At 51.9% G+C, this 23695-nt stretch overlaps 43 non-coding genes and 4 pseudogenes across 43 annotated transcripts; all 47 read left to right on the top strand.

Moving 5' to 3' along the window:
• The first annotated feature begins 290 nt into the window (after positions 1–290).
• Positions 291–409, top strand: LOC147188754 (5S ribosomal RNA). The gene has a single exon (XR_015098257.1). It is a non-coding gene; the product is annotated as a 5S ribosomal RNA (ribosomal RNA).
• A 363-nt stretch (positions 410–772) lies between these two features.
• LOC147188753 (5S ribosomal RNA) lies at positions 773–891 on the top strand. Its single transcript, XR_015098533.1, has one exon. It is a non-coding gene; the product is annotated as a 5S ribosomal RNA (ribosomal RNA).
• Positions 892–1254: 363 nt separating this feature from the next.
• On the top strand, positions 1255–1373 carry LOC147188752 (5S ribosomal RNA). Its single transcript, XR_015098004.1, has one exon. It is a non-coding gene; the product is annotated as a 5S ribosomal RNA (ribosomal RNA).
• Positions 1374–1736: 363 nt separating this feature from the next.
• On the top strand, positions 1737–1855 carry LOC147188751 (5S ribosomal RNA). Its single transcript, XR_015098059.1, has one exon. It is a non-coding gene; the product is annotated as a 5S ribosomal RNA (ribosomal RNA).
• A 363-nt stretch (positions 1856–2218) lies between these two features.
• On the top strand, positions 2219–2337 carry LOC147188750 (5S ribosomal RNA). The gene has a single exon (XR_015098730.1). It is a non-coding gene; the product is annotated as a 5S ribosomal RNA (ribosomal RNA).
• A 479-nt stretch (positions 2338–2816) lies between these two features.
• Positions 2817–2935, top strand: LOC147188749 (5S ribosomal RNA). The gene has a single exon (XR_015098729.1). It is a non-coding gene; the product is annotated as a 5S ribosomal RNA (ribosomal RNA).
• Positions 2936–3298: 363 nt separating this feature from the next.
• Positions 3299–3417, top strand: LOC147188748 (5S ribosomal RNA). The gene has a single exon (XR_015098728.1). It is a non-coding gene; the product is annotated as a 5S ribosomal RNA (ribosomal RNA).
• Positions 3418–3781: 364 nt separating this feature from the next.
• LOC147188747 (5S ribosomal RNA) lies at positions 3782–3900 on the top strand. The gene has a single exon (XR_015098726.1). It is a non-coding gene; the product is annotated as a 5S ribosomal RNA (ribosomal RNA).
• A 364-nt stretch (positions 3901–4264) lies between these two features.
• LOC147188746 (5S ribosomal RNA) lies at positions 4265–4383 on the top strand. The gene has a single exon (XR_015098725.1). It is a non-coding gene; the product is annotated as a 5S ribosomal RNA (ribosomal RNA).
• Positions 4384–4746: 363 nt separating this feature from the next.
• LOC147188745 (5S ribosomal RNA) lies at positions 4747–4864 on the top strand. The gene has a single exon (XR_015098298.1). It is a non-coding gene; the product is annotated as a 5S ribosomal RNA (ribosomal RNA).
• A 359-nt stretch (positions 4865–5223) lies between these two features.
• On the top strand, positions 5224–5342 carry LOC147188744 (5S ribosomal RNA). Its single transcript, XR_015097899.1, has one exon. It is a non-coding gene; the product is annotated as a 5S ribosomal RNA (ribosomal RNA).
• A 364-nt stretch (positions 5343–5706) lies between these two features.
• On the top strand, positions 5707–5825 carry LOC147188743 (5S ribosomal RNA). The gene has a single exon (XR_015098724.1). It is a non-coding gene; the product is annotated as a 5S ribosomal RNA (ribosomal RNA).
• Positions 5826–6189: 364 nt separating this feature from the next.
• LOC147188742 (5S ribosomal RNA) lies at positions 6190–6308 on the top strand. Its single transcript, XR_015098197.1, has one exon. It is a non-coding gene; the product is annotated as a 5S ribosomal RNA (ribosomal RNA).
• A 364-nt stretch (positions 6309–6672) lies between these two features.
• Positions 6673–6791, top strand: LOC147188741 (5S ribosomal RNA). Its single transcript, XR_015098723.1, has one exon. It is a non-coding gene; the product is annotated as a 5S ribosomal RNA (ribosomal RNA).
• A 364-nt stretch (positions 6792–7155) lies between these two features.
• Positions 7156–7274, top strand: LOC147188740 (5S ribosomal RNA). The gene has a single exon (XR_015098722.1). It is a non-coding gene; the product is annotated as a 5S ribosomal RNA (ribosomal RNA).
• Positions 7275–7736: 462 nt separating this feature from the next.
• On the top strand, positions 7737–7855 carry LOC147188739 (5S ribosomal RNA). The gene has a single exon (XR_015098153.1). It is a non-coding gene; the product is annotated as a 5S ribosomal RNA (ribosomal RNA).
• A 365-nt stretch (positions 7856–8220) lies between these two features.
• LOC147188738 (5S ribosomal RNA) lies at positions 8221–8339 on the top strand. Its single transcript, XR_015098721.1, has one exon. It is a non-coding gene; the product is annotated as a 5S ribosomal RNA (ribosomal RNA).
• Positions 8340–8818: 479 nt separating this feature from the next.
• LOC147188737 (5S ribosomal RNA) lies at positions 8819–8937 on the top strand. Its single transcript, XR_015098720.1, has one exon. It is a non-coding gene; the product is annotated as a 5S ribosomal RNA (ribosomal RNA).
• Positions 8938–9302: 365 nt separating this feature from the next.
• LOC147188736 (5S ribosomal RNA) lies at positions 9303–9411 on the top strand (annotated as a pseudogene).
• Positions 9412–9775: 364 nt separating this feature from the next.
• Positions 9776–9894, top strand: LOC147188735 (5S ribosomal RNA). The gene has a single exon (XR_015097961.1). It is a non-coding gene; the product is annotated as a 5S ribosomal RNA (ribosomal RNA).
• Positions 9895–10373: 479 nt separating this feature from the next.
• Positions 10374–10492, top strand: LOC147188734 (5S ribosomal RNA). Its single transcript, XR_015098064.1, has one exon. It is a non-coding gene; the product is annotated as a 5S ribosomal RNA (ribosomal RNA).
• A 364-nt stretch (positions 10493–10856) lies between these two features.
• Positions 10857–10965, top strand: LOC147188733 (5S ribosomal RNA; annotated as a pseudogene).
• A 364-nt stretch (positions 10966–11329) lies between these two features.
• Positions 11330–11448, top strand: LOC147188732 (5S ribosomal RNA). Its single transcript, XR_015098719.1, has one exon. It is a non-coding gene; the product is annotated as a 5S ribosomal RNA (ribosomal RNA).
• A 364-nt stretch (positions 11449–11812) lies between these two features.
• LOC147188731 (5S ribosomal RNA) lies at positions 11813–11931 on the top strand. Its single transcript, XR_015098718.1, has one exon. It is a non-coding gene; the product is annotated as a 5S ribosomal RNA (ribosomal RNA).
• A 363-nt stretch (positions 11932–12294) lies between these two features.
• Positions 12295–12413, top strand: LOC147188730 (5S ribosomal RNA). Its single transcript, XR_015098717.1, has one exon. It is a non-coding gene; the product is annotated as a 5S ribosomal RNA (ribosomal RNA).
• A 484-nt stretch (positions 12414–12897) lies between these two features.
• LOC147188729 (5S ribosomal RNA) lies at positions 12898–13016 on the top strand. Its single transcript, XR_015098715.1, has one exon. It is a non-coding gene; the product is annotated as a 5S ribosomal RNA (ribosomal RNA).
• Positions 13017–13379: 363 nt separating this feature from the next.
• LOC147188728 (5S ribosomal RNA) lies at positions 13380–13498 on the top strand. The gene has a single exon (XR_015098248.1). It is a non-coding gene; the product is annotated as a 5S ribosomal RNA (ribosomal RNA).
• Positions 13499–13862: 364 nt separating this feature from the next.
• Positions 13863–13981, top strand: LOC147188727 (5S ribosomal RNA). Its single transcript, XR_015098714.1, has one exon. It is a non-coding gene; the product is annotated as a 5S ribosomal RNA (ribosomal RNA).
• Positions 13982–14345: 364 nt separating this feature from the next.
• Positions 14346–14464, top strand: LOC147188726 (5S ribosomal RNA). The gene has a single exon (XR_015098713.1). It is a non-coding gene; the product is annotated as a 5S ribosomal RNA (ribosomal RNA).
• Positions 14465–14827: 363 nt separating this feature from the next.
• LOC147188725 (5S ribosomal RNA) lies at positions 14828–14945 on the top strand. The gene has a single exon (XR_015098296.1). It is a non-coding gene; the product is annotated as a 5S ribosomal RNA (ribosomal RNA).
• Positions 14946–15304: 359 nt separating this feature from the next.
• On the top strand, positions 15305–15423 carry LOC147188724 (5S ribosomal RNA). The gene has a single exon (XR_015097898.1). It is a non-coding gene; the product is annotated as a 5S ribosomal RNA (ribosomal RNA).
• Positions 15424–15787: 364 nt separating this feature from the next.
• LOC147188723 (5S ribosomal RNA) lies at positions 15788–15906 on the top strand. Its single transcript, XR_015098712.1, has one exon. It is a non-coding gene; the product is annotated as a 5S ribosomal RNA (ribosomal RNA).
• A 364-nt stretch (positions 15907–16270) lies between these two features.
• LOC147188722 (5S ribosomal RNA) lies at positions 16271–16389 on the top strand. The gene has a single exon (XR_015098196.1). It is a non-coding gene; the product is annotated as a 5S ribosomal RNA (ribosomal RNA).
• Positions 16390–16753: 364 nt separating this feature from the next.
• On the top strand, positions 16754–16872 carry LOC147188721 (5S ribosomal RNA). Its single transcript, XR_015098711.1, has one exon. It is a non-coding gene; the product is annotated as a 5S ribosomal RNA (ribosomal RNA).
• Positions 16873–17236: 364 nt separating this feature from the next.
• LOC147188720 (5S ribosomal RNA) lies at positions 17237–17355 on the top strand. Its single transcript, XR_015098710.1, has one exon. It is a non-coding gene; the product is annotated as a 5S ribosomal RNA (ribosomal RNA).
• Positions 17356–17817: 462 nt separating this feature from the next.
• On the top strand, positions 17818–17936 carry LOC147188719 (5S ribosomal RNA). The gene has a single exon (XR_015098152.1). It is a non-coding gene; the product is annotated as a 5S ribosomal RNA (ribosomal RNA).
• Positions 17937–18301: 365 nt separating this feature from the next.
• LOC147188718 (5S ribosomal RNA) lies at positions 18302–18420 on the top strand. The gene has a single exon (XR_015098709.1). It is a non-coding gene; the product is annotated as a 5S ribosomal RNA (ribosomal RNA).
• A 479-nt stretch (positions 18421–18899) lies between these two features.
• Positions 18900–19018, top strand: LOC147188717 (5S ribosomal RNA). Its single transcript, XR_015098708.1, has one exon. It is a non-coding gene; the product is annotated as a 5S ribosomal RNA (ribosomal RNA).
• A 365-nt stretch (positions 19019–19383) lies between these two features.
• LOC147188716 (5S ribosomal RNA) lies at positions 19384–19492 on the top strand (annotated as a pseudogene).
• A 364-nt stretch (positions 19493–19856) lies between these two features.
• LOC147188715 (5S ribosomal RNA) lies at positions 19857–19975 on the top strand. Its single transcript, XR_015097959.1, has one exon. It is a non-coding gene; the product is annotated as a 5S ribosomal RNA (ribosomal RNA).
• Positions 19976–20454: 479 nt separating this feature from the next.
• On the top strand, positions 20455–20573 carry LOC147188714 (5S ribosomal RNA). Its single transcript, XR_015098063.1, has one exon. It is a non-coding gene; the product is annotated as a 5S ribosomal RNA (ribosomal RNA).
• Positions 20574–20937: 364 nt separating this feature from the next.
• LOC147188713 (5S ribosomal RNA) lies at positions 20938–21046 on the top strand (annotated as a pseudogene).
• Positions 21047–21410: 364 nt separating this feature from the next.
• Positions 21411–21529, top strand: LOC147188712 (5S ribosomal RNA). The gene has a single exon (XR_015098707.1). It is a non-coding gene; the product is annotated as a 5S ribosomal RNA (ribosomal RNA).
• A 364-nt stretch (positions 21530–21893) lies between these two features.
• LOC147188711 (5S ribosomal RNA) lies at positions 21894–22012 on the top strand. The gene has a single exon (XR_015098706.1). It is a non-coding gene; the product is annotated as a 5S ribosomal RNA (ribosomal RNA).
• A 363-nt stretch (positions 22013–22375) lies between these two features.
• LOC147188710 (5S ribosomal RNA) lies at positions 22376–22494 on the top strand. The gene has a single exon (XR_015098704.1). It is a non-coding gene; the product is annotated as a 5S ribosomal RNA (ribosomal RNA).
• Positions 22495–22978: 484 nt separating this feature from the next.
• Positions 22979–23097, top strand: LOC147188709 (5S ribosomal RNA). Its single transcript, XR_015098703.1, has one exon. It is a non-coding gene; the product is annotated as a 5S ribosomal RNA (ribosomal RNA).
• Positions 23098–23460: 363 nt separating this feature from the next.
• Positions 23461–23579, top strand: LOC147188708 (5S ribosomal RNA). Its single transcript, XR_015098247.1, has one exon. It is a non-coding gene; the product is annotated as a 5S ribosomal RNA (ribosomal RNA).
• Positions 23580–23695: the final 116 nt, after the last annotated feature.

The raw sequence follows: 23695 nt of genomic DNA, 5'->3' as shown, positions 1-23695 counted from the left end.
TGGGGGATCCACAACGTTGAACTGATATTTTTAAATCTCTTATTGATGTGTTGCACTTCCGCTGGAAAAGCACACTTTTGCAACAGACATCAAGTACCGAGGAGCTGCGTGCTCGCAGCGGACCGTATGCGAGCCTGACAGGCTGAGCGCTCAAACCACCACGGGAGCGGGCCCCTCCTTCGTGCACTCGCGAGGAGGTGAATAAATGAAAAAAATTCACCCCACTACTCCGCCCCCGACCCGGAAGTGCCCTGTCAGCTATAAAAGGGACAATTTTCACTTCTTTTCTCGCTTACGGCCATACTACCCTGAGAACGCCCGATCTCGTCCGATCTCGGAAGCTAAGCAGGGTTGGGCCTGGTTAGTACTTGGATGGGAGACCGCCTGGGAATACCAGGTGCTGTAAGCTTTTGCACCCACGTGAACCCTCTTTCACGTTATTTCGCGCTTCCTTTTCTCCACTTTTTCACCTCAGCCTTAACTGGGAGAGCCACAACGTTGAACTGACATTTTTAAATCTCTTATTGATGTGTTGCACCTCCGCTGGAAAAGCACACTTTTGCAAAAGACATCAAGTACCGAGGAGCTGCGTGCTCGCAGCGGACCGTATGCGAGCCTGACAGGCTGAGCGCTCAAACCACCACGGGAGCGGGCCCCTCCTTCGTGCACTCGGGAGGAGGTGAATAAATGAAAAAAATTCACCCCACCACTCCACCCCCGACCCGGAAGTGCCCTGTCAGCTATAAAGGGGACAATTTTCACTTCTTTTCTCGCTTACGGCCATACTACCCTGAAAACGCCCGATCTCGTCCGATCTCGGAAGCTAAGCAGGGTCGGGCCTGGTTAGTACTTGGATGGGAGACCGCCTGGGAATACCAGGTGCTGTAAGCTTTTGCACCCACGTGAACCCTCTTTCACGTTATTTCGCGCTTCCTTTTCTCCACTTTTTCACCTCAGCCTTAACTGGGAGAGCCACAACGTTGAACTGACATTTTTAAATCTCTTATTGATGTGTTGCACCTCCGCTGGAAAAGCACACTTTTGCAACAGACATCAAGTACCGAGGAGCTGCGTGCTCGCAGCGGACCGTATGCGAGCCTGACAGGCTGAGCGCTCAAACCACCACGGGAGCGGGCCCCTCCTTCGTGCACTCGGGAGGAGGTGAATAAAAGAAAAAAATTCACCCCACCACTCCACCCCCGACCCGGAAGTGCCCTGTCAGCTATAAAAGGGACAATTTTCACTTCTTTTCTCGCTTACGGCCATACTACCCTGAGAACGCCCGATCTCGTCCGATCTCGGAAGCTAAGCAGGGTCGGGCCTGTTTAGTACTTGGATGGGAGACCGCCTGGGAATACCAGGTGCTGTAAGCTTTTGCACCCACGTGAACCCTCTTTCACGTTATTTCGCGCTTCCTTTTCTCCACTTTTTCACCTCAGCCTTAACTGGGAGAGCCACAACGTTGAACTGACATTTTTAAATCTCTTATTGATGTGTTGCACCTCCGCTGGAAAAGCACACTTTTGCAACAGACATCAAGTACCGAGGAGCTGCGTGCTCGCAGCGGACCGTATGCGAGCCTGACAGGCTGAGCGCTCAAACCACCACGGGAGCGGGCCCCTCCTTCGTGCACTCGGGAGGAGGTGAATAAATGAAAAAAATTCACCCCACCACTCCACCCCCGACCCGGAAGTGCCCTGTCAGCTATAAAGGGGACAATTTTCACTTCTTTTCTCGCTTACGGCCATACTACCCTGAAAACGCCCGATCTCGTCCGATCTCGGAAGCTAAGCAGGGTCGGGCCTGCTTAGTACTTGGATGGGAGACCGACTGGGAATACCAGGTGCTGTAAGCTTTTGCACCCAAGTGAACACTCTTTCACCTTATTTTGCGCTTCCTTTTCTCCACTTTTTCACCTCAGCCTTAACTGGGGGATCCACAACGTTGAACTGATATTTTTAAATCTCTTATTGATGTGTTGCACTTCCGCTGGAAAAGCACACTTTTGCAACAGACATCAAGTACCGAGGAGCTGCGTGCTCGCAGCGGACCGTATGCGAGCCTGACAGGCTGAGCGCTCAAACCACCACGGGAGCGGGCCCCTCCTTCGTGCACTCGGGAGGAGGTGAATAAATGAAAAAAAATCACCCCACCACTCCACCCCCGACCCGGAAGTGCCTGTCAGCTATAAAGGGGACAATTTTCACATTTTTTTCTCGCTTACGGCCATACTACCCTGAGAACGCCCGATCTCGTCCGATCTCGGAAGCTAAGCAGGGTCGGGCCTGGTTAGTACTTGGATGGGAGACCGCCTGGGAATACCAGGTGCTGTAAGCTTTTGCACCCACCTCCAATTCACAACACAAATCACTGCTCTTGCCTAAAATTTTGGCTTTCATTTGTCATTCAACTTTCACTTATCCTGTGTTTTGAAATCGTTTCCTTCAAGTTGATTTGACAGATCAACGTCTCTTTGGAATAAAATAATGTCCAACAGAGGGAGCCGTCTGCACGCTGCTCGGTCATGATAGCACTTGGACAAGAAGCAGCTTGGGATTTCCGCCTGCTGCATGCTTTTGCACCTCCACTGGAAAAGCAAATTTTTGCAACAGACATCAAGTACCGAGGAGCTGCGTGCTCGCAGCGGACCGTATGCGAGCCTGACAGGCTGAGCGCTCAAACCACCACGGGAGCGGGCCCCTCCTTCGTGCACTCGGGAGGAGGTGAATAAATGAAAAAAATTCACCCCACCACTCCACCCCCGACCCGGAAGTGCCCTGTCAGCTATAAAAGGGACAATTTTCACTTCTTTTCTCGCTTACGGCCATACTACCCTGAGAACGCCCGATCTCGTCCGATCTCGGAAGCTAAGCAGGGTCGGGCCTGGTTAGTACTTGGATGGGAGACCGCCTGGGAATACCAGGTGCTGTAAGCTTTTGCACCCACGTGAACACTCTTTCACGTTATTTCGCGCTACCTTTTCTCCACTTTTTTCACCTCAGCCTTAACTGGGGGACCCACAACGTTGAACTGATATATTTAAATCTCATATTGATGTGTTGCACCTCCGCTGGAAAAGCACACTTTTGCAACAGACATCAAGTACCGAGGAGCTGCGTGCTCGCAGCGGGCCGTATGCGAGCCTGACAGGCTGAGCGCTCAAACCACCACGGGAGCGGGCCCCTCCTTCGTGCACTCGGGAGGAGGTGAATAAATGAAAAAAATTCACCCCACCACTCCACCCCCGACCCGGAAGTGCCTGTCAGCTATAAAGGGGACAATTTTCACATTTTTTCTCGCTTACGGCCATACTACCCTGAGAACGCCCGATCTCGTCCGATCTCGGAAGCTAAGCAGGGTCGGGCCTGGTTAGTACTTGGATGGGAGACCGCCTGGGAATACCAGGTGCTGTAAGCTTTTGCACCCACGTGAACACTCTTTGACGTTATTTCGCGCTTCCTTTTCTCCACTTTTTCACCTCAGCCTTAACTGGGAGAGCCACAACGTTGAACTGACATTTTTAAATCTCTTATTGATGTGTTGCACCTCCGCTGGAAAAGCACACTTTTGCAACAGACATCAAGTACCGAGGAGCTGCGTGCTCGCAGCGGAGCGTATGCGAGCCTGACAGGCTGAGCGCTCAAACCACCACGGGAGCGGGCCCCTCCTTCGTGCACTCGCGAGGAGGTGAATAAATGAAAAAAAATTCACCCCATCACTCCACCCCCGACCCGGAAGTGCCCTGTCAGCTATAAAAGGGACAATTTTCACTTCTTTTCTCGCTTACGGCCATACTACCCTGAGAACGCCCGATCTCGTCCGATCTCGGAAGCTAAGCAGGGTCGGGCCTGGTTAGTACTTGGATGGGAGACCGCCTGGGAATACCAGGTGCTGTAAGCTTTTGCACCCACGTGAACACTCTTTCACGTTATTTCGCGCTACCTTTTCTCCACTTTTTTCACCTCAGCCTTAACTGGGGGACCCACAACGTTGAACTGATATTTTTAAATCTCTTATTGATGTGTTGCCCTTCCGCTGGAAAAGCACACTTTTGCAACAGACATCAAGTACCGAGGAGCTGCGTGCTCGCAGCGGACCGTATGCGAGCCTGACAGGCTGAGCGCTCAAACCACCACGGGAGCGGGCCCCTCCTTCGTGCACCCGCGAGGAGGTGAATAAATGAAAAAAATTCACCCCACTACTCCGCCCCCGACCTGGTAGTGCCCTTTCTGCTATAAAGGGGACAATTTTCACGTTTTCCCTCGCTTACGGCCATACTACCCTGAGAACGCCCGATCTCGTCCGATCTCGGAAGCTAAGCAGGGTCGGGCCTGGTTAGTACTTGGATGGGAGACCGCCTGGGAATACCAGGTGCTGTAAGCTTTTGCACCCACGTGAACACTCTTTCACGTTATTTCGCGCTACCTTTTCTCCACTTTTTTTACCTCAGCCTTAACTGGGGGACGCACAACGTTGAACTGATATTTTTAAATCTCTTATTGATGTGTTGCACCTCCGCTGGAAAAGCACACTTTTGCAACAGACATCAAGTACCGAGGAGCTGCGTGCTCGCAGCGGACCGTAAGCGAGCCTGACAGGCTGAGCGCTCAAACCACCACGGGAGCGGGCCCCTCCTTCGTGCACTCGGGAGGAGGTGAATAAATGAAAAAAATTCACCCCACCCCTCAACCCCCGACCCGGAAGTGCCTGTCAGCTATAAAGGGGACAATTTTCACATTTTTTCTCGCTTACGGCCATACTACCCTGAGAACGCCCGATCTCGTCCGATCTCGGAAGCTAAGCAGGGTCGGGCCTGGTTAGTACTTGGATGGGAGACCGCCTGGAATACCAGGTGCTGTAAGCTTTTGCACCCACGTGGACACTCTTTCACCTTATTTTGCGCTTCCTTTTCTCCACTTTTTCACCTCAGCCTTAACTGGGAGAGCCACAACGTTGAACTGACATTTTTAAATCTCTTATTGATGTATTGCACCTCCACTGGAAAACCACACTTTTGCAAAAGACATCAAGTACCGAGGAGCTGCGTGCTCGCAGCGGACCGTATGCGAGCCTGACAGGCTGAGCGCTCAAACCACCACGGGAGCGGGCCCCTCCTTCGTGCACCCGCAAGGAGGTGAATAATTAAAAAAAAAATTCACCCCACTATTCCGACCCGGAAGTGCCCTGTCAGCTATAAAGGGGACAATTTTAACTTCTTTTCTCGCTTACGGCCATACTACCCTGAGAACGCCCGATCTCGTCCGATCTCGGAAGCTAAGCAGGGTCGGGCCTGGTTAGTACTTGGATGGGAGACCGCCTGGGAATACCAGGTGCTGTAGGCTTTTGCACCCACGTGAACACTCTTTCACGTTATTTCGCGCTACCTTTTCTCCACTTTTTTCACCTCAGCCTTAACTGGGGGACCAACAACGTTGAACTGATATTTTTAAATCTCTTATTGATGTGTTGCACCTCCACTGGAAAAGCAAAATTTTGCAACAGACATCAAGTACCGAGGAGCTGCGTGCTCGCAGCGGACCGTATGCGAGCCTGACAGGCTGAGCGCTCAAACCACCACGGGAGCGGGCCCCTCCTTCGTGCACTCGGGAGGAGGTGAATAAATGAAAAAAAATCACCCCACTACTCCGCCCCCGACCCGGAAGTGCCCTGTCAGCTATAAAAGGGACAATTTTCACTTCTTTTCTCGCTTACGGCCATACTACCCTGAGAACGCCCGATCTCGTCCGATCTCGGAAGCTAAGCAGGGTCGGGCCTGGTTAGTACTTGGATGGGAGACCGCCTGGGAATACCAGGTGCTGTAAGCTTTTGCACACACGTGAACACTCTTTCACGTTATTTCGCGCTACCTTTTCTCCACTTTTTTCACCTCAGCCTTAACTGGGGGACCCTCAACGTTGAACTGATATTTTTAAATCTCTTATTGATGTGTTGCACCTCCGCTGGAAAAGCACACTTTTGCAACAGACATCAAGTACCGAGGAGCTGCGTGCTCGCAGCGGACCGTATGCGAGCCTGACAGGCTGAGCGCTCAAACCACCACGGGAGCGGGCCCCTCCTTCGTGCACCCGCGAGGAGGTGAATAAATGAAAAAAATTCACCCCACTACTCCGCCCCCGACCCGGAAGTGCCCTGTCTGCTATAAAGGGGACAATTTTCACTTCTTTTCTCGCTTACGGCCATACTACCCTGAGAACGCCCGATCTCGTCCGATCTCGGAAGCTAAGCAGGGTCGGGCCTGGTTAGTACTTGGATGGGAGACCGCCTGGGAATACCAAGTGCTGTAAGCTTTTGCACCCACTTGAACACTCTTTCACGTTATTTCGCGCTACCTTTTCTCCACTTTTTTCACCTCAGCCTTAACTGGGGGACCCACAACGTTGAACTGATATTTTTAAATCTCTTATTGATGTGTTGCACCTCCGCTGGAAAAGCACACTTTTGCAACAGACATCAAGGACCGAGGAGCTGCGTGCTCGCAGCGGACCGTATGCGAGCCTGACAGGCTGAGCGCTCAAACCACCACGGGAGCGGGCCCCTCCTTCGTGCACTCGGGAGGAGGTGAATAAATGAAAAAAATTCACCCCACCACTCCGCCCCCGACCCGGAAGTGCCCTGTCAGCTATAAAGGGGACGATTTTCACTTCTTTTCTCGCTTACGGCCATACTACCCTGAGAACGCCCGATCTCGTCCGATCTCGGAAGCTAAGCAGGGTCGGGCCTGGTTAGTACTTGGATGGGAGACCGCCTGGGAATACCAGGTGCTGTAAGCTTTTGCACCCACGTGAACACTCTTTCACGTTATTTCGCGCTACCTTTTCTTCACTTTTTTCACCTCAGCCTTAACTGGGGGACCCACAACGTTGAACTGATATTTTTAAATCTCTTATTGATGTGTTGTACCTCCACTGGAAAAGCAAAATTTTGCAACAGACATCAAGTACCGAGGAGCCGCGTGCTCGCAGCGGAACGTATGCGAGCCTGACAGGCTGAGCGCTCAAACCACCACGGGAGCGGGCCCCTCCTTCGTGCACTCGGGAGGAGGTGAATAAATGAAAAAAATTCACCCCACCACTCCGCCCCCGACCCGGAACTGCCTTGTCAGCTATAAAGGGGACAATTTTCACTTCTTTTCTCGCTTACGGCCATACTACCCTGAGAACGCCCGATCTCGTCCGATCTCGGAAGCTAAGCAGGGTCGGGCCTGGTTAGTACTTGGATGGGAGACCGCCTGGGAATACCAGGTGCTGTAAGCTTTTGCACCCACCTCCAATTCACAACACAAATCACTGCTCTTGCCTAAAATTTTGGCTTTCATTTGTCATTCAACTTTCACTTATCCTGTGTTTTGAAATCGTTTCCTTCAAGTTGATTTGACAGATCAACGTCTCTTTGGAATAAAATAATGTCCAACAGAGGGAGCCGTCTGCACGGGGCTCGGTCATGATAGCACTTGGGATTTCCGCCTGCTGGATGCTTTTGCACCTCCACTGGAAAAGCAAATGTTTGCAACAGACATCAAGTACCGAGGAGCTGCGTGCTCGCAGCGGACCGTATGCGAGCCTGACAGGCTGAGCGCTCAAACCACCACGGGAGCGGGCCCCTCCTTCGTGCACTCGGGAGGAGGTGAATAAATGAAAAAAATTCACCCCACCACTCCACCCCCGACCCGGAAGTGCCTGTCAGCTATAAAGGGGACAATTTTCACATGTTTTCTCGCTTACGGCCATACTACCCTGAGAACGCCCGATCTCGTCCGATCTCAGAAGCTAAGCAGGGTCGGGCCTGGTTAGTACTTGGATGGGAGACCGCCTGGGAATACCAGGTGCTGTAAGCTTTTGCACCCACGTGAACACTCTTTCACCTTATTTCGCGCTTCCTTTTCTCCACTTTTTCACCTCAGCCTTAACTGGGAGAGCCACAACGTTGAACTGACATTTTTAAATCTCTTATTGATGTGTTGCACCTCTGCTGGAAAAGCACACCTTTGCAAAAGACATCAAGTACCGAGGAGCTGCGTGCTCGCAGCGGACCGTATGCGAGCCTGACAGGCTGAGCGCTCAAACCACCACGGGAGCGGGCCCCTCCTTCGTGCACCCGCGAGGAGGTGAATAATTAAAAAAAAAATTCACCCCACTATTCCGCCCCCGACCCGGAAGTGCCCTGTCAGCTATAAAGGGGACAATTTTCACTTCTCTTCTCGCTTACGGCCATACTACCCTGAGAACGCCCGATCTCGTCCGATCTCGGAAGCTAAGCAGGGTCGGGCCTGGTTAGTACTTGGATGGGAGACCGCCTGGGAATACCAGGTGCTGTAAGCTTTTGCACCCACCTCCAATTCACAACACAAATCACTGCTCTTGCCTAAAATTTTGGCTTTCATTTGTCATTCAACTTTCACTTATCCTGTGTTTTGAAATCGTTTCCTTCAAGTTGATTTGACAGATCAACGTCTCTTTGGAATAAAATAATGTCCAACAGAGGGAGCCGTCTGCACGGGGCTCGGTCATGATAGCACTTGGACAAGAAGCAGCTTGGGATTTCCGCCTGCTGGATGCTTTTGCACCTCCACTGGAAAAGCAAATTTTTGCAACAGACATCAAGTACCGAGGAGCTGCGTGCTCGCAGCGGACCGTATGCGAGCCTGACAGGCTGAGCGCTCAAACCACCACGGGAGCGGGCCCCTCCTTCGTGCACTCGCGAGGAGGTGAATAAATGAAAAAAAATCACCCCACTACTCCACCCCCGACCCGGAAGTGCCCTGTCAGCTCTAAAGGGGACAATTTTCACTTCTTTTCTCGCTTACGGCCATACTACCCTGAGAACGCCCGATCTCGTCCGATCTCGGAAGCTAAGCAGGGTCGGGCCTGGTTAGTACTTGGATGGGAGACCGCCTGGGAATACCAGGTGCTGTAAGCTTTTGCACCCACGTGAACACTCTTTCACGTTATTTCGCGCTACCTTTTCTCCACTTTATTCACCTCAGCCTTAACTGGGGGACCCACAACGTTGAACTGATATTTTTAAATCTCTTATTGATGTGTTGCACCTCCGCTGGAAAAGCACACTTTTGCAACAGACATCAAGTACCGAGGAGCTGCGTGCTCGCAGCGGACCGTATGCGAGCCTGACAGGCTGAGCGCTCAAACCACCACGGGAGCGGGCCCCTCCTTCGTGCACTCGCGAGGAGGTGAATAAATGAAAAAAATTCACCCCACTACTCCGCCCCCGACCCGGAAGTGCCCTGTCAGCTATAAAGGGGACAATTTTCACATTTTTTTCTCGCTTACGGCCATACTACCCTGAGAACGTCCGATCTCGGAAGCTAAGCAGGGTCGGGCCTGGTTAGTACTTGGATGGGAGACCGCCTGGGAATACCAGGTGCTGTAAGCTTTTGCACCCACGTGAACACTCTTTCACGTTATTTCGCGCTACCTTTTCTTCACTTTTTTCACCTCAGCCTTAACTGGGGGACCCACAACGTTGAACTGATATTTTTAAATCTCTTATTGATGTGTTGTACCTCCACTGGAAAAGCAAAATTTTGCAACAGACATCAAGTACCGAGGAGCCGCGTGCTCGCAGCGGAACGTATGCGAGCCTGACAGGCTGAGCGCTCAAACCACCACGGGAGCGGGCCCCTCCTTCGTGCACTCGGGAGGAGGTGAATAAATGAAAAAAATTCACCCCACCACTCCGCCCCCGACCCGGAACTGCCCTGTCAGCTATAAAGGGGACAATTTTCACTTCTTTTCTCGCTTACGGCCATACTACCCTGAGAACGCCTGATCTCGTCCGATCTCGGAAGCTAAGCAGGGTCGGGCCTGGTTAGTACTTGGATGGGAGACCGCCTGGGAATACCAGGTGCTGTAAGCTTTTGCACCCAACTCCAATTCACAACACAAATCACTGCTCTTGCCTAAAATTTTGGCTTTCATTTGTCATTCAACTTTCACTTATCCTGTGTTTTGAAATCGTTTCCTTCAAGTTGATTTGACAGATCAACGTCTCTTTGGAATAAAATAATGTCCAACAGAGGGAGCCGTCTGCACGCTGCTCGGTCATGATAGCACTTGGACAAGAAGCAGCTTGGGATTTCCGCCTGCTTGATGCTTTTGCACCTCCACTGGAAAAGCAAAATTTTGCAACAGACATCAAGTACCGAGGAGCTGCGTGCTCGCAGCGGACCGTATGCGAGCCTGACAGGCTGAGCGCTCAAACCACCACGGGAGCGGGCCCCTCCTTCGTGCACTCGCGAGGAGGTGAATAAATGAAAAAAAATCACCCCACTACTCCGCCCCCGACCCGGAAGTGCCCTGTCAGCTATAAAAGGGACAATTTTCACTTTTGTTCTCGCTTACGGCCATACTACCCTGAGAACGCCCGATCTCGTCCGATCTCGGAAGCTAAGCATGGTCGGGCCTGGTTAGTACTTGGATGGGAGACCGCCTGGGAATACCAGGTGCTGTAAGCTTTTGCACCCACGTGAACACTCTTTCACGTTATTTCGCGCTACCTTTTCTCCACTTTTTTCACCTCAGCCTTAACTGGGAGAGCCACAACGTTGAACTGACATTTTTAAATCTCTTATTGATGTGTTGCACCTCCGCTGGAAAAGCACACTTTTGCAACAGACATCAAGTACCGAGGAGCTGCGTGCTCGCAGCGGACCGTATGCGAGCCTGACAGGCTGAGCGCTCAAACCACCACGGGAGCGGGCCCCTCCTTCGTGCACCCGCGAGGAGGTGAATAAATGAAAAAAATTCACCCCACTACTCCGCCCCTGACCCGGAAGTGCCCTGTCTGCTATAAAGGGGACAAATTTCACGTTTTCCCTCGCTTACGGCCATACTACCCTGAGAACGCCCGATCTCGGAAGCTAAGCAGGGTCGGGCCTGGTTAGTACTTGGATGGGAGACCGCCTGGGAATACCAGGTGCTGTAAGCTTTTGCACCCACGTGAACACTCTTTCACGTTATTTCGCGCTACCTTTTCTCCACTTTTTTCACCTCAGCCTTAACTGGGGGACCCACAACGTTGAACTGATATTTTTAAATCTCTTATTGATGTGTTGCACCTCCGCTGGAAAAGCACACTTTTGCAACAGACATCAAGTACCGAGGAGCTGCGTGCTCGCAGCGGGCCGTATGCGAGCCTGACAGGCTGAGCGCTCAAACCACCACGGGAGCGGGCCCCTCCTTCGTGCACTCGCGAGGAGGTGAATAAATGAAAAAAATTGACCCCACTACTGCGCCCCCGACCCGGAAGTGCCCTGTCAGCTATAAAGGGGACAATTTTCACTTCTTTTCTCGCTTACGGCCATACTACCCTGAGAACGCCCGATCTCGTCCGATCTCGGAAGCTAAGCAGGGTCGGGCCTGGTTAGTACTTGGATGGGAGACCGCCTGGGAATACCAGGTGCTGTAAGCTTTTGCACCCACGTGAACACTCTTTCACGTTATTTCGCGCTACCTTTTCTCCACTTTTTTCACCTCAGCCTTAACTGGGGGACCCACAACGTTGAACTGATATTTTTAAATCTCTTATTGATGTGTTGCACCTCCGCTGGAAAAGCACACTTTTGCAACAGACATCAAGTACCGAGGAGCTGCGTGCTCGCAGCGGACCGTATGCGAGCCTGACAGGCTGAGCGCTCAAACCACCACGGGAGCGGGCCCCTCCTTCGTGCACTCGCGATTAGGTGAATAAATGAAAAAAATTGACCCCACTACTGCGCCCCCGACCCGGAAGTGCCCTGTCAGCTATAAAGGGGACAATTTTCACTTCTTTTCTAGCTTACGGCCATACTACCCTGAGAACGCCCGATCTCGTCCGATCTCGGAAGCTAAGCAGGGTCGGGCCTGGTTAGTACTTGGATGGGAGACCGCCTGGGAATACCAGGTGCTGTAAGCTTTTGCACCCACGTGAACACTCTTTCACGTTATTTCGCGCTACCTTTTCTCCACTTTTTTCACCTCAGCCTTAACTGGGGGACCCACAACGTTGAACTGATATTTTTAAATCTCTTATTGATGTGTTGCACCTCCGCTGGAAAAGCACACTTTTGCAACAGACATCAAGTACCGAGGAGCTGCGTGCTCGCAGCGGGCCGTATGCGAGCCTGACAGGCTGAGCGCTCAAACCACCACGGGAGCGGGCCCCTCCTTCGTGCACTCGGGAGGAGGTGAATAAATGAAAAAAATTCACCCCACCACTCCACCCCCGACCCGGAAGTGCCTGTCAGCTATAAAGGGGACAATTTTCACATTTTTTCTCGCTTACGGCCATACTACCCTGAGAACGCCCGATCTCGTCCGATCTCGGAAGCTAAGCAGGGTCGGGCCTGGTTAGTACTTGGATGGGAGACCGCCTGGGAATACCAGGTGCTGTAAGCTTTTGCACCCACCTCCAATTCACAACACAAATCACTGCTCTTGCCTAAAATTTTGGCTTTCATTTGTCATTCAACTTTCACTTATCCTGTGTTTTGAAATCGTTTCCTTCAAGTTGATTTGACAGATCAACGTCTCTTTGGAATAAAATAATGTCCAACAGAGGGAGCCGTCTGCACGCTGCTCGGTCATGATAGCACTTGGACAAGAAGCAGCTTGGGATTTCCGCCTGCTGCATGCTTTTGCACCTCCACTGGAAAAGCAAATTTTTGCAACAGACATCAAGTACCGAGGAGCTGCGTGCTCACAGCGGACCGTATGCGAGCCTGACAGGCTGAGCGCTCAAACCACCACGGGAGCGGGCCCCTCCTTCGTGCACCCGCGAGGAGGTGAATAAATAAAAAAAAAAAAATTCACCCCACTACTCCGCCCCCGACCCGGAAGTGCCCTGTCAGCTATAAAGGGGACAATTTTAACTTCTTTTCTCGCTTACGGCCATACTACCCTGAGAACGCCCGATCTCGTCCGATCTCGGAAGCTAAGCAGGGTCGGGCCTGGTTAGTACTTGGATGGGAGACCGCCTGGGAATACCAGGTGCTGTAAGCTTTTGCACCCACGTGAACACTCTTTCACGTTATTTCGCGCTACCTTTTCTCCACTTTTTTCACCTCAGCCTTAACTGGGGGACCCACAACGTTGAACTGATATATTTAAATCTCATATTGATGTGTTGCACCTCCGCTGGAAAAGCACACTTTTGCAACAGACATCAAGTACCGAGGAGCTGCGTGCTCGCAGCGGGCCGTATGCGAGCCTGACAGGCTGAGCGCTCAAACCACCACGGGAGCGGGCCCCTCCTTCGTGCACTCGGGAGGAGGTGAATAAATGAAAAAAATTCACCCCACCACTCCACCCCCGACCCGGAAGTGCCTGTCAGCTATAAAGGGGACAATTTTCACATTTTTTCTCGCTTACGGCCATACTACCCTGAGAACGCCCGATCTCGTCCGATCTCGGAAGCTAAGCAGGGTCGGGACTGGTTAGTACTTGGATGGGAGACCGCCTGGGAATACCAGGTGCTGTAAGCTTTTGCACCCACGTGAACACTCTTTCACGTTATTTCGCGCTTCCTTTTCTCCACTTTTTCACCTCAGCCTTAACTGGGAGAGCCACAACGTTGAACTGACATTTTTAAATCTCTTATTGATGTGTTGCACCTCCGCTGGAAAAGCACACTTTTGCAACAGACATCAAGTACCGAGGAGCTGCGTGCTCGCAGCGGACCGTATGCGAGCCTGACAGGCTGAGCGCTCAAACCACCACGGGAGCGGGCCCCTCCTTCGTGCACTCGCGAGGAGGTGAATAAATGAAAAAAAATTCACCCCATCACTCCACCCCCGACCCGGAAGTGCCCTGTCAGCTATAAAAGGGACAATTTTCACTTCTTTTCTCGCTTACGGCCATACTACCCTGAGAACGCCCGATCTCGTCCGATCTCGGAAGCTAAGCAGGGTCGGGCCTGGTTAGTACTTGGATGGGAGACCGCCTGGGAATACCAGGTGCTGTAAGCTTTTGCACCCACGTGAACACTCTTTCACGTTATTTCGCGCTACCTTTTCTCCACTTTTTTCACCTCAGCCTTAACTGGGGGACCCACAACGTTGAACTGATATTTTTAAATCTCTTATTGATGTGTTGCCCTTCCGCTGGAAAAGCACACTTTTGCAACAGACATCAAGTACCGAGGAGCTGCGTGCTCGCAGCGGACCGTATGCGAGCCTGACAGGCTGAGCGCTCAAACCACCACGGGAGCGGGCCCCTCCTTCGTGCACCCGCGAGGAGGTGAATAAATGAAAAAAATTCACCCCACTACTCCGCCCCCGACCTGGTAGTGCCCTTTCTGCTATAAAGGGGACAATTTTCACGTTTTCCCTCGCTTACGGCCATACTACCCTGAGAACGCCCGATCTCGTCCGATCTCGGAAGCTAAGCAGGGTCGGGCCTGGTTAGTACTTGGATGGGAGACCGCCTGGGAATACCAGGTGCTGTAAGCTTTTGCACCCACGTGAACACTCTTTCACGTTATTTCGCGCTACCTTTTCTCCACTTTTTTTACCTCAGCCTTAACTGGGGGACGCACAACGTTGAACTGATATTTTTAAATCTCTTATTGATGTGTTGCACCTCCGCTGGAAAAGCACACTTTTGCAACAGACATCAAGTACCGAGGAGCTGCGTGCTCGCAGCGGACCGTAAGCGAGCCTGACAGGCTGAGCGCTCAAACCACCACGGGAGCGGGCCCCTCCTTCGTGCACTCGGGAGGAGGTGAATAAATGAAAAAAATTCACCCCACCCCTCAACCCCCGACCCGGAAGTGCCTGTCAGCTATAAAGGGGACAATTTTCACATTTTTTCTCGCTTACGGCCATACTACCCTGAGAACGCCCGATCTCGTCCGATCTCGGAAGCTAAGCAGGGTCGGGCCTGGTTAGTACTTGGATGGGAGACCGCCTGGAATACCAGGTGCTGTAAGCTTTTGCACCCACGTGGACACTCTTTCACCTTATTTTGCGCTTCCTTTTCTCCACTTTTTCACCTCAGCCTTAACTGGGAGAGCCACAACGTTGAACTGACATTTTTAAATCTCTTATTGATGTATTGCACCTCCACTGGAAAACCACACTTTTGCAAAAGACATCAAGTACCGAGGAGCTGCGTGCTCGCAGCGGACCGTATGCGAGCCTGACAGGCTGAGCGCTCAAACCACCACGGGAGCGGGCCCCTCCTTCGTGCACCCGCAAGGAGGTGAATAATTAAAAAAAAAATTCACCCCACTATTCCGACCCGGAAGTGCCCTGTCAGCTATAAAGGGGACAATTTTAACTTCTTTTCTCGCTTACGGCCATACTACCCTGAGAACGCCCGATCTCGTCCGATCTCGGAAGCTAAGCAGGGTCGGGCCTGGTTAGTACTTGGATGGGAGACCGCCTGGGAATACCAGGTGCTGTAGGCTTTTGCACCCACGTGAACACTCTTTCACGTTATTTCGCGCTACCTTTTCTCCACTTTTTTCACCTCAGCCTTAACTGGGGGACCAACAACGTTGAACTGATATTTTTAAATCTCTTATTGATGTGTTGCACCTCCACTGGAAAAGCAAAATTTTGCAACAGACATCAAGTACCGAGGAGCTGCGTGCTCGCAGCGGACCGTATGCGAGCCTGACAGGCTGAGCGCTCAAACCACCACGGGAGCGGGCCCCTCCTTCGTGCACTCGGGAGGAGGTGAATAAATGAAAAAAAATCACCCCACTACTCCGCCCCCGACCCGGAAGTGCCCTGTCAGCTATAAAAGGGACAATTTTCACTTCTTTTCTCGCTTACGGCCATACTACCCTGAGAACGCCCGATCTCGTCCGATCTCGGAAGCTAAGCAGGGTCGGGCCTGGTTAGTACTTGGATGGGAGACCGCCTGGGAATACCAGGTGCTGTAAGCTTTTGCACACACGTGAACACTCTTTCACGTTATTTCGCGCTACCTTTTCTCCACTTTTTTCACCTCAGCCTTAACTGGGGGACCCTCAACGTTGAACTGATATTTTTAAATCTCTTATTGATGTGTTGCACCTCCGCTGGAAAAGCACACTTTTGCAACAGACATCAAGTACCGAGGAGCTGCGTGCTCGCAGCGGACCGTATGCGAGCCTGACAGGCTGAGCGCTCAAACCACCACGGGAGCGGGCCCCTCCTTCGTGCACCCGCGAGGAGGTGAATAAATGAAAAAAATTCACCCCACTACTCCGCCCCCGACCCGGAAGTGCCCTGTCTGCTATAAAGGGGACAATTTTCACTTCTTTTCTCGCTTACGGCCATACTACCCTGAGAACGCCCGATCTCGTCCGATCTCGGAAGCTAAGCAGGGTCGGGCCTGGTTAGTACTTGGATGGGAGACCGCCTGGGAATACCAAGTGCTGTAAGCTTTTGCACCCACTTGAACACTCTTTCACGTTATTTCGCGCTACCTTTTCTCCACTTTTTTCACCTCAGCCTTAACTGGGGGACCCACAACGTTGAACTGATATTTTTAAATCTCTTATTGATGTGTTGCACCTCCGCTGGAAAAGCACACTTTTGCAACAGACATCAAGGACCGAGGAGCTGCGTGCTCGCAGCGGACCGTATGCGAGCCTGACAGGCTGAGCGCTCAAACCACCACGGGAGCGGGCCCCTCCTTCGTGCACTCGGGAGGAGGTGAATAAATGAAAAAAATTCACCCCACCACTCCGCCCCCGACCCGGAAGTGCCCTGTCAGCTATAAAGGGGACGATTTTCACTTCTTTTCTCGCTTACGGCCATACTACCCTGAGAACGCCCGATCTCGTCCGATCTCGGAAGCTAAGCAGGGTCGGGCCTGGTTAGTACTTGGATGGGAGACCGCCTGGGAATACCAGGTGCTGTAAGCTTTTGCACCCACGTGAACACTCTTTCACGTTATTTCGCGCTACCTTTTCTTCACTTTTTTCACCTCAGCCTTAACTGGGGGACCCACAACGTTGAACTGATATTTTTAAATCTCTTATTGATGTGTTGTACCTCCACTGGAAAAGCAAAATTTTGCAACAGACATCAAGTACCGAGGAGCCGCGTGCTCGCAGCGGAACGTATGCGAGCCTGACAGGCTGAGCGCTCAAACCACCACGGGAGCGGGCCCCTCCTTCGTGCACTCGGGAGGAGGTGAATAAATGAAAAAAATTCACCCCACCACTCCGCCCCCGACCCGGAACTGCCTTGTCAGCTATAAAGGGGACAATTTTCACTTCTTTTCTCGCTTACGGCCATACTACCCTGAGAACGCCCGATCTCGTCCGATCTCGGAAGCTAAGCAGGGTCGGGCCTGGTTAGTACTTGGATGGGAGACCGCCTGGGAATACCAGGTGCTGTAAGCTTTTGCACCCACCTCCAATTCACAACACAAATCACTGCTCTTGCCTAAAATTTTGGCTTTCATTTGTCATTCAACTTTCACTTATCCTGTGTTTTGAAATCGTTTCCTTCAAGTTGATTTGACAGATCAACGTCTCTTTGGAATAAAATAATGTCCAACAGAGGGAGCCGTCTGCACGGGGCTCGGTCATGATAGCACTTGGGATTTCCGCCTGCTGGATGCTTTTGCACCTCCACTGGAAAAGCAAATGTTTGCAACAGACATCAAGTACCGAGGAGCTGCGTGCTCGCAGCGGACCGTATGCGAGCCTGACAGGCTGAGCGCTCAAACCACCACGGGAGCGGGCCCCTCCTTCGTGCACTCGGGAGGAGGTGAATAAATGAAAAAAATTCACCCCACCACTCCACCCCCGACCCGGAAGTGCCTGTCAGCTATAAAGGGGACAATTTTCACATGTTTTCTCGCTTACGGCCATACTACCCTGAGAACGCCCGATCTCGTCCGATCTCAGAAGCTAAGCAGGGTCGGGCCTGGTTAGTACTTGGATGGGAGACCGCCTGGGAATACCAGGTGCTGTAAGCTTTTGCACCCACGTGAACACTCTTTCACCTTATTTCGCGCTTCCTTTTCTCCACTTTTTCACCTCAGCCTTAACTGGGAGAGCCACAACGTTGAACTGACATTTTTAAATCTCTTATTGATGTGTTGCACCTCTGCTGGAAAAGCACACCTTTGCAAAAGACATCAAGTACCGAGGAGCTGCGTGCTCGCAGCGGACCGTATGCGAGCCTGACAGGCTGAGCGCTCAAACCACCACGGGAGCGGGCCCCTCCTTCGTGCACCCGCGAGGAGGTGAATAATTAAAAAAAAAATTCACCCCACTATTCCGCCCCCGACCCGGAAGTGCCCTGTCAGCTATAAAGGGGACAATTTTCACTTCTCTTCTCGCTTACGGCCATACTACCCTGAGAACGCCCGATCTCGTCCGATCTCGGAAGCTAAGCAGGGTCGGGCCTGGTTAGTACTTGGATGGGAGACCGCCTGGGAATACCAGGTGCTGTAAGCTTTTGCACCCACCTCCAATTCACAACACAAATCACTGCTCTTGCCTAAAATTTTGGCTTTCATTTGTCATTCAACTTTCACTTATCCTGTGTTTTGAAATCGTTTCCTTCAAGTTGATTTGACAGATCAACGTCTCTTTGGAATAAAATAATGTCCAACAGAGGGAGCCGTCTGCACGGGGCTCGGTCATGATAGCACTTGGACAAGAAGCAGCTTGGGATTTCCGCCTGCTGGATGCTTTTGCACCTCCACTGGAAAAGCAAATTTTTGCAACAGACATCAAGTACCGAGGAGCTGCGTGCTCGCAGCGGACCGTATGCGAGCCTGACAGGCTGAGCGCTCAAACCACCACGGGAGCGGGCCCCTCCTTCGTGCACTCGCGAGGAGGTGAATAAATGAAAAAAAATCACCCCACTACTCCACCCCCGACCCGGAAGTGCCCTGTCAGCTCTAAAGGGGACAATTTTCACTTCTTTTCTCGCTTACGGCCATACTACCCTGAGAACGCCCGATCTCGTCCGATCTCGGAAGCTAAGCAGGGTCGGGCCTGGTTAGTACTTGGATGGGAGACCGCCTGGGAATACCAGGTGCTGTAAGCTTTTGCACCCACGTGAACACTCTTTCACGTTATTTCGCGCTACCTTTTCTCCACTTTATTCACCTCAGCCTTAACTGGGGGACCCACAACGTTGAACTGATATTTTTAAATCTCTTATTGATGTGTTGCACCTCCGCTGGAAAAGCACACTTTTGCAACAGACATCAAGTACCGAGGAGCTGCGTGCTCGCAGCGGACCGTATGCGAGCCTGACAGGCTGAGCGCTCAAACCACCACGGGAGCGGGCCCCTCCTTCGTGCACTCGCGAGGAGGTGAATAAATGAAAAAAATTCACCCCACTACTCCGCCCCCGACCCGGAAGTGCCCTGTCAGCTATAAAGGGGACAATTTTCACATTTTTTTCTCGCTTACGGCCATACTACCCTGAGAACGTCCGATCTCGGAAGCTAAGCAGGGTCGGGCCTGGTTAGTACTTGGATGGGAGACCGCCTGGGAATACCAGGTGCTGTAAGCTTTTGCACCCACGTGAACACTCTTTCACGTTATTTCGCGCTACCTTTTCTTCACTTTTTTCACCTCAGCCTTAACTGGGGGACCCACAACGTTGAACTGATATTTTTAAATCTCTTATTGATGTGTTGTACCTCCACTGGAAAAGCAAAATTTTGCAACAGACATCAAGTACCGAGGAGCCGCGTGCTCGCAGCGGAACGTATGCGAGCCTGACAGGCTGAGCGCTCAAACCACCACGGGAGCGGGCCCCTCCTTCGTGCACTCGGGAGGAGGTGAATAAATGAAAAAAATTCACCCCACCACTCCGCCCCCGACCCGGAACTGCCCTGTCAGCTATAAAGGGGACAATTTTCACTTCTTTTCTCGCTTACGGCCATACTACCCTGAGAACGCCTGATCTCGTCCGATCTCGGAAGCTAAGCAGGGTCGGGCCTGGTTAGTACTTGGATGGGAGACCGCCTGGGAATACCAGGTGCTGTAAGCTTTTGCACCCAACTCCAATTCACAACACAAATCACTGCTCTTGCCTAAAATTTTGGCTTTCATTTGTCATTCAACTTTCACTTATCCTGTGTTTTGAAATCGTTTCCTTCAAGTTGATTTGACAGATCAACGTCTCTTTGGAATAAAATAATGTCCAACAGAGGGAGCCGTCTGCACGCTGCTCGGTCATGATAGCACTTGGACAAGAAGCAGCTTGGGATTTCCGCCTGCTTGATGCTTTTGCACCTCCACTGGAAAAGCAAAATTTTGCAACAGACATCAAGTACCGAGGAGCTGCGTGCTCGCAGCGGACCGTATGCGAGCCTGACAGGCTGAGCGCTCAAACCACCACGGGAGCGGGCCCCTCCTTCGTGCACTCGCGAGGAGGTGAATAAATGAAAAAAAATCACCCCACTACTCCGCCCCCGACCCGGAAGTGCCCTGTCAGCTATAAAAGGGACAATTTTCACTTTTGTTCTCGCTTACGGCCATACTACCCTGAGAACGCCCGATCTCGTCCGATCTCGGAAGCTAAGCATGGTCGGGCCTGGTTAGTACTTGGATGGGAGACCGCCTGGGAATACCAGGTGCTGTAAGCTTTTGCACCCACGTGAACACTCTTTCACGTTATTTCGCGCTACCTTTTCTCCACTTTTTTCACCTCAGCCTTAACTGGGAGAGCCACAACGTTGAACTGACATTTTTAAATCTCTTATTGATGTGTTGCACCTCCGCTGGAAAAGCACACTTTTGCAACAGACATCAAGTACCGAGGAGCTGCGTGCTCGCAGCGGACCGTATGCGAGCCTGACAGGCTGAGCGCTCAAACCACCACGGGAGCGGGCCCCTCCTTCGTGCACCCGCGAGGAGGTGAATAAATGAAAAAAATTCACCCCACTACTCCGCCCCTGACCCGGAAGTGCCCTGTCTGCTATAAAGGGGACAAATTTCACGTTTTCCCTCGCTTACGGCCATACTACCCTGAGAACGCCCGATCTCGGAAGCTAAGCAGGGTCGGGCCTGGTTAGTACTTGGATGGGAGACCGCCTGGGAATACCAGGTGCTGTAAGCTTTTGCACCCACGTGAACACTCTTTCACGTTATTTCGCGCTACCTTTTCTCCACTTTTTTCACCTCAGCCTTAACTGGGGGACCCACAACGTTGAACTGATATTTTTAAATCTCTTATTGATGTGTTGCACCTCCGCTGGAAAAGCACACTTTTGCAACAGACATCAAGTACCGAGGAGCTGCGTGCTCGCAGCGGGCCGTATGCGAGCCTGACAGGCTGAGCGCTCAAACCACCACGGGAGCGGGCCCCTCCTTCGTGCACTCGCGAGGAGGTGAATAAATGAAAAAAATTGACCCCACTACTGCGCCCCCGACCCGGAAGTGCCCTGTCAGCTATAAAGGGGACAATTTTCACTTCTTTTCTCGCTTACGGCCATACTACCCTGAGAACGCCCGATCTCGTCCGATCTCGGAAGCTAAGCAGGGTCGGGCCTGGTTAGTACTTGGATGGGAGACCGCCTGGGAATACCAGGTGCTGTAAGCTTTTGCACCCACGTGAACACTCTTTCACGTTATTTCGCGCTACCTTTTCTCCACTTTTTTCACCTCAGCCTTAACTGGGGGACCCACAACGTTGAACTGATATTTTTAAATCTCTTATTGATGTGTTGCACCTCCGCTGGAAAAGCACACTTTTGCAACAGACATCAAGTACCGAGGAGCTGCGTGCTCGCAGCGGACCGTATGCGAGCCTGACAGGCTGAGCGCTCAAACCACCACGGGAGCGGGCCCCTCCTTCGTGCACTCGCGATTAGGTGAATAAATGAAAAAAATTGACCCCACTACTGCGCCCCCGACCCGGAAGTGCCCTGTCAGCTATAAAGGGGACAATTTTCACTTCTTTTCTAGCTTACGGCCATACTACCCTGAGAACGCCCGATCTCGTCCGATCTCGGAAGCTAAGCAGGGTCGGGCCTGGTTAGTACTTGGATGGGAGACCGCCTGGGAATACCAGGTGCTGTAAGCTTTTGCACCCACGTGAACACTCTTTCACGTTATTTCGCGCTACCTTTTCTCCACTTTTTTCACCTCAGCCTTAACTGGGGGACCCACAACGTTGAACTGATATTTTTAAATCTCTTATTGATGTGTTGCACCTCCGCTGGAAAAGCACACTTTTGCAACAGACATCAAGTACCGAGGAGCTGCGTGCTCGCAGCGGGCCGTATGCGAGCCTGACAGGCTGAGCGCTCAAACCACCACGGGAGCGGGCCCCTCCTTCGTGCACTCGGGAGGAGGTGAATAAATGAAAAAAATTCACCCCACCACTCCACCCCCGACCCGGAAGTGCCTGTCAGCTATAAAGGGGACAATTTTCACATTTTTTCTCGCTTACGGCCATACTACCCTGAGAACGCCCGATCTCGTCCGATCTCGGAAGCTAAGCAGGGTCGGGCCTGGTTAGTACTTGGATGGGAGACCGCCTGGGAATACCAGGTGCTGTAAGCTTTTGCACCCACCTCCAATTCACAACACAAATCACTGCTCTTGCCTAAAATTTTGGCTTTCATTTGTCATTCAACTTTCACTTATCCTGTGTTTTGAAATCGTTTCCTTCAAGTTGATTTGACAGATCAACGTCTCTTTGGAATAAAATAATGTCCAACAGAGGGAGCCGTCTGCACGCTGCTCGGTCATGATAGCACTTGGACAAGAAGCAGCTTGGGATTTCCGCCTGCTGCATGCTTTTGCACCTCCACTGGAAAAGCAAATTTTTGCAACAGACATCAAGTACCGAGGAGCTGCGTGCTCACAGCGGACCGTATGCGAGCCTGACAGGCTGAGCGCTCAAACCACCACGGGAGCGGGCCCCTCCTTCGTGCACCCGCGAGGAGGTGAATAAATAAAAAAAAAAAAATTCACCCCACTACTCCGCCCCCGACCCGGAAGTGCCCTGTCAGCTATAAAGGGGACAATTTTAACTTCTTTTCTCGCTTACGGCCATACTACCCTGAGAACGCCCGATCTCGTCCGATCTCGGAAGCTAAGCAGGGTCGGGCCTGGTTAGTACTTGGATGGGAGACCGCCTGGGAATACCAGGTGCTGTAAGCTTTTGCACCCACGTGAACACTCTTTCACGTTATTTCGCGCTACCTTTTCTCCACTTTTTTCACCTCAGCCTTAACTGGGGGACCCACAACGTTGAACTGATATATTTAAATCTCATATTGATGTGTTGCACCTCCGCTGGAAAAGCACACTTTTGCAACAGACATCAAGTACCGAGGAGCTGCGTGCTCGCAGCGGGCCGTATGCGAGCCTGACAGGCTGAGCGCTCAAACCACCACGGGAGCGGGCCCCTCCTTCGTGCACTCGGGAGGAGGTGAATAAATGAAAAAAATTCACCCCACCACTCCACCCCCGACCCGGAAGTGCCTGTCAGCTATAAAGGGGACAATTTTCACATTTTTTCTCGCTTACGGCCATACTACCCTGAGAACGCCCGATCTCGTCCGATCTCGGAAGCTAAGCAGGGTCGGGACTGGTTAGTACTTGGATGGGAGACCGCCTGGGAATACCAGGTGCTGTAAGCTTTTGCACCCACGTGAACACTCTTTCACGTTATTTCGCGCTACCTTTTCTCCACTATTTCACCTCAGCCTTAACTGGGAGAGCCACAACGTTGAACTGACATTTTTAAATCTCTTAT

This window comes from Hippocampus guttulatus, chromosome 20, assembly GCF_054856545.1.
Source record: "Hippocampus guttulatus isolate MCC_2025c chromosome 20, RoL_Hgut_1.0, whole genome shotgun sequence".
Taxonomy (NCBI): Eukaryota; Metazoa; Chordata; class Actinopteri; order Syngnathiformes; family Syngnathidae; genus Hippocampus; species Hippocampus guttulatus.
This window is presented reverse-complemented; position numbering and strand designations above follow the sequence as displayed.